At 42.1% G+C, this 9,327-nt stretch overlaps 1 pseudogene; it reads left to right on the plus strand.

Annotated features, from left to right (window-relative positions):
- Window positions 1-3,211: 3,211 nt before the first annotated feature.
- On the plus strand, window positions 3,212-4,857 carry LOC103122655 (tubulin beta chain-like; annotated as a pseudogene).
- Window positions 4,858-9,327: the final 4,470 nt, after the last annotated feature.

The raw sequence follows: 9,327 nt of genomic DNA on the forward strand, positions 1-9,327 counted from the left end.
AGGATGAGTGATCTAGAATGTGGACCAGAAAACTTAGATGTAGCCTACCTGGCACAGCTATCTTAAGGCACAGATATTTCTTTGGCAAAGGCGTAGTCAGGCCTGCTGAATGGCACAGTCTCCAGCAGGCTAGGGCTAACTGCAAAACAGGGAGTCCTAAGACTAAACTGAAGCTATTTATCCTTACACTGATAATTTATAGATTTATTGACTATATTGGGTATGCACAAATGTACCTGGGGACTACAAAAAAGAAATCCCCAGGGGAAGTACACAGTCACAACAAATATGGCAGTGAGTATAACAAGACTAAAAATGACCTAGGAGCAGAAGCTGCTGTACCCATTAAAAGGTTTTCAGAAAAAGAGCTACTTGTCACCACTACAGCTTCTCTATTAGTTGGACTCAGACCAAAAGCCAGAATTACATGTGGCTTATAGTATGAGTGACAGTCTGTGGTATTCACTTAATTATAAAGAGGCCCTATTAATTACCCTTGCCCACAAACCCCCTGCTCCCACTTATAGGCATCCATGATGAATATAGAAGTGGTGTAGTTAAATAGCTAATGTAAGGGTTAATGAGTAGAAGTTAGTAAACTTTCATATAGACAAAAGTTAGTGAACTCTCATATATTCAAAGGTTAGCCAGAAGGGAGCCCTCATGGTGTGTGCTTACTTTACAGCAGAAAATTTCTTTAGGTAGACAGTTTCCTAGGTATTAGAAAAAGTGTTACTTAGTTAGACCCCTCCAAGAATGGGTTAAGAAGAAAAGCTGTTAGACTGAGCTCCAGAAAAGACATATTAACCGACACAAGACAGTGGAAACAAAGGGAATAATGTCTGAAGTTATTCTGGCCACACCAAGGCCACACAGATGGTCAAAACCTAGGGGAAGGCAGGCTGTCTCACACCAAAAAAAACCAAACAAACAAACAAAAAAACTTTCAGGGAGAACATGCCTATAATGATAATAATGTCTAGAGTTATTTTTTTTGTCTTTTTTTTTATTTAAGAAAGGAGACATTAACAAAACCATAGATTAAGAGGGGTACAATTCCGCACAATTCCCATAACCCGATCTCCATATCCCCTCCACTCCCCTGATAGCCTTCCCATTCTCTATCTCTCTGGGAGTATGGATCCAGGGTCATTGTGGGTTGCAGAGGGTGGAAGGTCTGGCTTCTGTAATTGCTTCCCTGTTGAACATGGGCGTTGACTGGTCGATCCATACTCCCTGTCTGCCTCTTTCTTTCCCTAGTCGGATGGGGCTCTGAGGAAGTGGCGCTCCAGTACACATTGGTGGGGTCGTCTGTCCAGGGAAGTCTGGTCAGTATCTTGCTGGCATCCAGAACCTGGTGGCTGAAAAGAGAGTTAACACACAAAGCCAAACAAATTGTTGAACAATCATGGACCTAAAGACTGGAATAGTGCAGATGAAGTGTTGGGGGTATTCCCTGCATGCTCTTGTGTACTTCTGTTTTCAGGTATATATTTTCCCCCTAGTTTATGGGCATGTGTGAACCTATGCTCTATCTCAGGGGACCTGTACTATATCTAGGTTTGGGGACTTTATTGGGGAGTCGAACACCTGGAATGGAATTAGAGAATACTATGAAAGGAAAGGTCTCACCCGAGTGATGAAGCTGAAGGGTTGTCATTCCACACCTGAAGTCTCAGGTCACAGTCTGAAATAAAGCATGCTAGGGTGGCACAGTTGATTAGGTTGCGATCCTCTAGAGTTATTTTTGATGTTAGTAAAAATAATCTTATATGATGTCAACTGTATCCTTGATGTTAAAGAGAACAATTATGCATGCTGTCATCTGTATTCAGGTAAAAAAGTATTTAAAATAAAGCCCTGCAGAGAGACAGCAGAGACACTTCTTTCCTGTACCTCGAGCAGCTGACTTGTCATTCATTTATGCTCTGATTCCCCTTTTCCTTCAGAAGACCCTAAATAACCTGCTGGGGCTAGGCCCCAGCATTTCTTGGTGTTTTTGCCCTTAGAAGTTTTCCCAAATAAACTAGTTAGAAAGAAGAGGGAACCAAGATAGCCAGATAGAGAGGATCTGTGTTTCTTTCCTCTTATATCCACAACAAAATCACAATACATGGAAAAATCCTCACAGAAGCAGATCACTTCTGCCTTATTTGTTTTAAGTGGATCAAAATTCTTGCTATGCTTGAAGTGGAATGAAATTAAATTCAATCTCTTAATGATTACCTTTGGCAACTATTATCATTTCTATGAATTTCTCTTTCCTATTTATTTCATATAAAGGGATTGTGTGACCTTTTGTATGGTCGTCTTTCACTTAATAATGATTTTTCATGTTCTCATCTCAAACTAGGAAATGGTAAGGTGTTATTGGAGAATATCATGTGTTATGGAAGATGTTATTATATCGTATTTGGGAAACACAGTCTGTGACCCTAATTTTGTTTGGTCTATATTCCCTTTATACTCTCTCAACCACCAAGTACTCTTCAAAACTATATCTGAAAAAGTTGCAATATATAAGCACTTATGTAGTTGTCATCCCACTCATATGTAGTTAGACATTTTAATTGTCATCTCATTAATGAAGAGACTGAAACCAACGAAGTTTGAATCACCTGTAAAAAATATATATATATCGGGAGTCCGCAGGTAGTGCAGCAGGTTAAGCGCACGTGGTGCAAAGCCTAAGGACCAGAGTAAGGATCCTGCTTCGAGCCCCCGCTCTCCACCTGCAAGGAAGTCCCTTCACAAGCAATGAAACAGGTCTGCAGATGCCTATCTTTCTCTCCCCCTCTCTATCTTCTCCTCCTCTCTCCATTTCTCTGTCCTATTTAACAACGATGAAGACATCAATAACAGCAACAATAAAAAAAACAAGGGCAACAAAAGGGAAAATAAATAAATAAATAAACAAACAAACAAATAAATAAATAAATAAATAATCACGCTTTCTCCCGCCTCCAAGTCCAGCGCACGCGCGCCCCGCCCTGCCTGCCTTGCCTCCTGCGCGCTCCCTTCTCAGAATCCTCCTGCCACCACATTCTGGACCTCGCTGCTCCAGCCTCTGGGATATGTACCAGCTTTCCAGCCAGCGACTAGCAGCAACAAAGCAAAAACAAACAAAAGAAAGAATATATACCATGTTTTTCTTGCCCCGTACACACCTTGAGGCAAGCACAAAGTTTAAATAAATTTTAATCATGGGGAATTCGTGCACATCCAGGCTGGTCAGTGTGGCAACCGGATCAGTGCTAAGTTCTGGGAGGTGATCAGAGATGGCATCGACCCCTCTGGCACCTAACACAGGGACAGCGACCTACAGCTGGACCGCATTTCTGTGTATTACAATGAAGCCACAGGTGGCAAATATGTTTCTCGTGCTATCTTGGTGGATCTAGAACCAGGGACCATGGACTCAGGTCCTTTTGGTCAAATCTTCAGACCAGACAACTTTGCTTTTGGTCAGTCTGGGGCAGGCAACTGCTGGGCGCAGGGCCACTATACAGAAGGAGCTAAGCTGGTCGACTCTGTCCTGAATGTGGTACGAAAGGAGGCAGAGAGCTATGACCGTCTACAGGGCTTCCAGCTGACCCACTCACTGGGTGGGGGCACAGGCTCTGGAATGGGCACCCTGCCTATTAGCAAAATCAGAGAAGAGTTCTCTGACAGAATCATGAATACCTTCAGTGTGGTTCCCTCACCTACAGTGTCTGACACTGTAGTTAAGCCCTACAATGCCACCCTCTCTGCTCATCAGTTAGTAGAGAACACTGATGAAACCTACTGTATTGACAACGAGGTCCTTTATGATATCTGCTTCCTCACCCTCAAGCTGACCACTCCAACCTATGGAGACCTGAACCACCTCATCTCAGCCACCATGAGCGGTGTCACCACCTGCCTCTGCTTCCCTGGCCAGCTTAATGTTGACCTCCGCAAGCTGGCAGTCAACAGGGTGCCCTTCCCTCGTCTCCACTTCTTCATGCCTGGCTTTCCCCACCTTACCAGCCATGGAAGCCAGCAACATCAGGCTCTCACTGTGCCCGAACTCATCCAGCAGATCTTTGATGCCAAGAATATGATGGCTGCCTGTGATCCTCACCATGGCCGATACCTCACTGTGGTTGCTGTCTTCCGTGGGCAGATGTCCATGAAGTAGGTAGATGAGCAGGTGCTTAACGTGCAGAACAAGAATAACAACTACATCGTGGAATGGATCCCCAACAACATCAAGACAGCTGTCTGTGACAGCCCACCCCGTGGCCTCAAGATGGCAGTCACCTTCATTGGCAATAGCACAGCTATCTAGCTCTTCAAGCGCATCTCAAAGCAGTTTACTACCACGCTCCACAGGAAGGCCTTCCTTCACTGGTACACAAGTGAGGGCATGTGTTGGTATTCTTCATAGTGGCTTGGTCCCCTTCCCCCCCATCTCTAGTTGATTGTGGTTTGGTCCTGCTAGTTTGGCGGGCTGCTTGTCACCGCCCCAAGGAACCCCGAGAGAGTTCAAGAGTGACAGAGTTTGAGAGTTCTTGGCGCCACCGCGGGGGATGGAGGCAGGAGAGTTCTGTTTGATGATTAGTTTGGGTTAGTTTATGAATCGGTTTTCCTGAATACAGCTTCCCGGCCCAGCCGTATGTCCCCGAGTCTCTGTTACCCGCCCGTGAAGCTAGCCCGGCCAGCTGAAGCTCCGAATTAAAACAACAGGCATGGACGAGATGGAGTTCACTGAGGCTGAGAGCAACATGAACAACCTCATCTCTGAGTACCAACAGTACCAAGATGCCACCACGGAAGAGGAGGAAGATTTCAGTGAGGAGGCTGAAGAGGAGGCTTAAGCAGAGCCCAGTCACCTCAGTTCCCTCAGCCTTCTCAATTGCCCCGTTTCTCTCCCTCAGAATTTGCTTTTTCTGCCATTCCTTCTCCTTCTCTTTCTCCTTCTCCTCTTTCTCCTTCCCCTTCTTATTCTTCTCCTTCTCCTCCTCTTTCTCCTTCTTCTTCTTCTTTGTGGTGGGGGTGAGGGATTCTAAAAACAGGCGCTCAATAAATATTTGTTTGTTGAATGTCTCCTCTCTTTCCATGCTGAGAAATCTAGATTTCTGTCATTCTGGGTAATCTATTGCCCACTGTACTCTGTCTAGTTAATATTTCCTTTTCTGTTTTTAAGATAATTCTCCCAGAAGACAGGTTTTATCCTGGTCCCACTTAGAACCATGTGCTAAAAAACCAAAACAGCCACCATTCTAACTCCTTCAGTAGCCAAATGAAAGAAAGCCAGGCTACTTTGAGTTCAGGTGGAAGTCCCTGTGAGGCAGAAGTGGTGGGATTTTTCTATTCTAGAGCAATTTTGGAGTCGGGGGGGAGGGGTCAGGCTATTGAAGTTATACTATTCCAGGCATTTCCTCCTCCTCAACTTCAGGAGAGACATATAACAGTATTATTTCTGTTTTCTGTCTTTAAGCTCTGTTCTGAGCTGTCTTTTGTTAGTAGTTTCTCTGTCAAACGTGAATCTTTCCTCTTGTTTTACTTCTCACATTGGATTTCTCTTCCCCACGTTGGAGGGGAATGGTCAAGAAGGGGGGAAAAAAAGCCAACCCTGATCCAGAAAAAGGCTGTCTTCATTTCCCTCTTTCTTGCCCAAAAAGAAGAATGCCAGCCCTGCTGTAAATGTGTGTGTGTGTGTGTGTGTGTGTGTGTGTGTGTGTGTGTGTGTAGTACCACCTAAATGAGTCCTTTGGTAGCATCTCATCTCTTGCTATTGCCTTTACCCCACTTTTGGTTTTGCCCTATTCTACACTTCTAATTTCTATTTTGTGTTTAACTTGCTTTTTTCATATTTAAAAGATAAAATTACCCTCTTCCACAAGAGTCAAAAGTAAATGAGAATTGGAACAACAACAACAAAAATCACAAAACAGATGATTCAAGAAAGTCTTGAATTTAATATGTGTGTTTAATTCTCATGCCTGTTTACTTTTTTCATATGGTATTTTGTAATAGTGACTCCCTGAGAGATTTTAAATTGAGGATTAACATAATAACAATAATATAATGATCTCTGGGATAAAAATATCCCTATTCTCACTGTAGAAGGTGGATTGTAAGGGGCAGAGAGGGGACAAAGAAATGAAGTTGCTACTAGTTAAGACCACTACTTCTCAGTTTTTTTTAAAAAAAATATTATCCTTATTTATTGGATAGATATAGTCAAGAGGGAAGAGGAAGATAGAAAGGAAAAGAGACAGAAATATACTTGCAGCCCTTCTTTACCACTCACAAAGCTTTCTCCCTGCAGGTGGGGACCCGGGACTCGAACCTGGGTTCTTGTGCATTGTAACATGTGCACTCAACCAGATGTACCACTGCCTGGCCCAACTTTTCAAATTTTAATGTGCATACAAATCGTCTAAGGCTGGTGTTCAAATGCAGATTTTGTTTTAGTACATCTGGAGTGGAGGCTGCAAATATGCCTTTCTGACTACTGCTTCACTTCTAGAATGTACTTTGAAAAAAAAGAGGATTTTAGCTATAAGGATAATGGGAGCCTGAACTAGGGAAGTGATATAGGAGCAAAGGAATAGCAGAGAAAATTAACATTTAAAGGTCGCTCAAAAAAAAAAATACAGTTATCAACTAAAGTTATTGATAGAACCTAAAACTATCGATTTCTCAGCCCATTTATTTGGCTGCCCAAAGGAAGCCATATAACATCACTGCCAAACAATGTTCTAAGTAAAATAAAATAATGAAAGCCTTAATGTTGAGGGAGAAGTTACTTCTCAGAAAATAGGAGTGGTTACAGGTGTGGCTTAGAAGGGTGGAGGCGGGGCTTGGGTTTTAAAAAGCTGAACCTTTGAGCTTTCACTGTCTCTGCCCAGATCACCATATGCTCTCTTTCTCCCTCTCCCTCTCCTTCTCTCTCTCTCTCCCATGCCCTAACATATGAAGTTTCTCATTTTTCCCAAATAACAGTTTAATATATCTGAAAATCAAGCTCTCTCTTCAATTCTTTGCTAAGAAAATGTGTAACAGTATAATATTGGGGGAACAAATGCTGCCTTCCCTTTTCCCTTAAACATCACCAATACAGTGTACACAAAATTTAGCTCACATTTGCTTTATATTTATTTTCCTAAAATATTTAACAACATTAAGTTAAAATGCAGTATCATTTCACGGTGGTAGTTAACAGGGTCATTGGGAACTTCTAAGCTGAATTTGATTGAGAGAACATTTTACAAAGGAGGATGAGTAGTTATCTTAAAGAAGAAGGAGATAAATAAGATGAAAAGAGTGAAAAAGGCATGTAATTAAAAATTTTATTATCTTTATTTATTGGATAAAGACAGCCAGAAATCGAGAGGGAAGGGAGTGATAGAGAGGGAAAGTCAGAGACACCTGTAACACTGCTTTACTACTAGTGAAGTTTCCCCCCGCAGGTGGGGACCAGGGGCTCGAACCTGGGTCCTTGCACATTGTAACATGTGCTCAACCAGATGCGCCACCACCTAGCCCCAGGAGGAATGTGAAGAGTTTGATGATCCAGAGGCAGGAAAATATGTAATTTGAACTACATGTATAACTTATAAGCTATATAGTTAGCTTTTGCCTGCTCTAAACAAAATTATCACAAAAAGAGGAAACCGGGGTAGTCGGGCAGTAGCACAGCGGGTTAAGCGCAAGTGGCCCAAATGGCAAGGACAGGAGTAACAATCCCAGTTTGAGCCCCCGGCACCCCACCTGCAGGGGAGTCGCTTCACAGGCAGTGAAGCAGGTCTGCAGGTGTTTATCTTTCTCTACCCCTCTCTGTCTTCCCTTCCTCTTTCCATTTCTCTCTGTCTTTTCCAACAATAACGACATCAATAACAACAATAACTACAACAACAATAAAAAACAATAAGGGCAACAAAAGGGAAAATAAATAAATACATATTAAAAAAAGAAAAGAAAAAAGGAGGAAACCACAGTTAGCCTTTTAATACTATATTTATGGGAGATAATGCCTATCATTTTGGGGAGGTGAGAAATGGAGTTAGGGTTGAGGATAAGGATCTGAAGTAACACAGAAAATATGACTATATAATACCATATATTCATCTATCTAGACGGGCATATGTTTAATGACAGTCCCAGCCCTAGGGTAGGGTAGGCTCATCAGCTGTTCTGTTCACATACTGACAATTCTCCTCCATGCCAGAAAACATTCAAATGCTTAATCATTTGAGGGACTGCCAGATTTTCTCCCAAAGCATCTGCACCATTTTACAATACAACCAGCTCCAAATCTCTGTGTTTCCTCATCAACACTTGTCTCTCTTTTTAATTATACTCCTTCTAGTGATTGTGAAGTAGCATCTCACTGTTGTTTGAGTTTGCATTTTCCTGACAGTTACTGATAATCAGGAATATATTTTTTATGTGCTTGTTTCCAGCTGGCTCTTGAGAATTGGTACTAGGCATCTCTTCCCAACTCTGGTATTAGAGTTGCCATATGAACCAACAATTCTACTCCTAGGTATGTAAAAGAACTAAAGGCATGTGCACACATACAAATTATACAGGAATGTTCACAGTAGAATTTTTCACAACAGTCAGAAGTGGAAACCATATATCTATATGATAGGATATTATTCAGGTGTGAAATGGAATTAAGTTTTTGAGGTGAAGGTGCAGTAAACAGACACCTGGCCACTGTTCTTCAAGAAATACCTCTTTGGTATATAAGTTATTTTAAAATTGAAATTGCTAATCCTGGATTTTCCTTCTCTATATTAGATTAAGTTTAATTGTCCTAATTGTCCTTTTGTTACTTTTGATTGTAGCTCACCTCCAACCCTCTCCTTGGAATCCCTGAAGACACTGCCTCTGGAATAAAATGCCTCCATTTCCCTAGTAAACCCAAAAACCTATATTTAATGTCCTTCCAGGATGGCCGGAGACTCCGACCTTTTTTGTCTCTGGTACCAGCATAAATGCAGGTGTGAGAAGAAAGAGCACTGAGAAGGAAATCATTACTATGGGACAGATGTAGGCAGGACCTTAGAAATAAAGGGGGGGGGGCTGAGGACCAATAGAAAAGAGGCAATTAAAATGAACCTATAAAGAGTCCATTCCAGGTACAGGTTGGGATATGAAAAGCCAGAAAGAACTGAGCTAGTCACCATTTTCTCTAAAAATCCTCACGTGCCTGTACTTGAGTTATATTTTTAATTGTCCACAGGGTCCCCACTTCTTTGTGGAAGTCTCCTATGATGAACAGAAACTATGGGAAAGATAGTTGGGTCTGTCTCTCTCAACATAGTGTTGTTTGGCAGTTTAGGAAGA

This window comes from Erinaceus europaeus, chromosome X, assembly GCF_950295315.1.
Source record: "Erinaceus europaeus chromosome X, mEriEur2.1, whole genome shotgun sequence".
Taxonomy (NCBI): Eukaryota; Metazoa; Chordata; class Mammalia; order Eulipotyphla; family Erinaceidae; genus Erinaceus; species Erinaceus europaeus.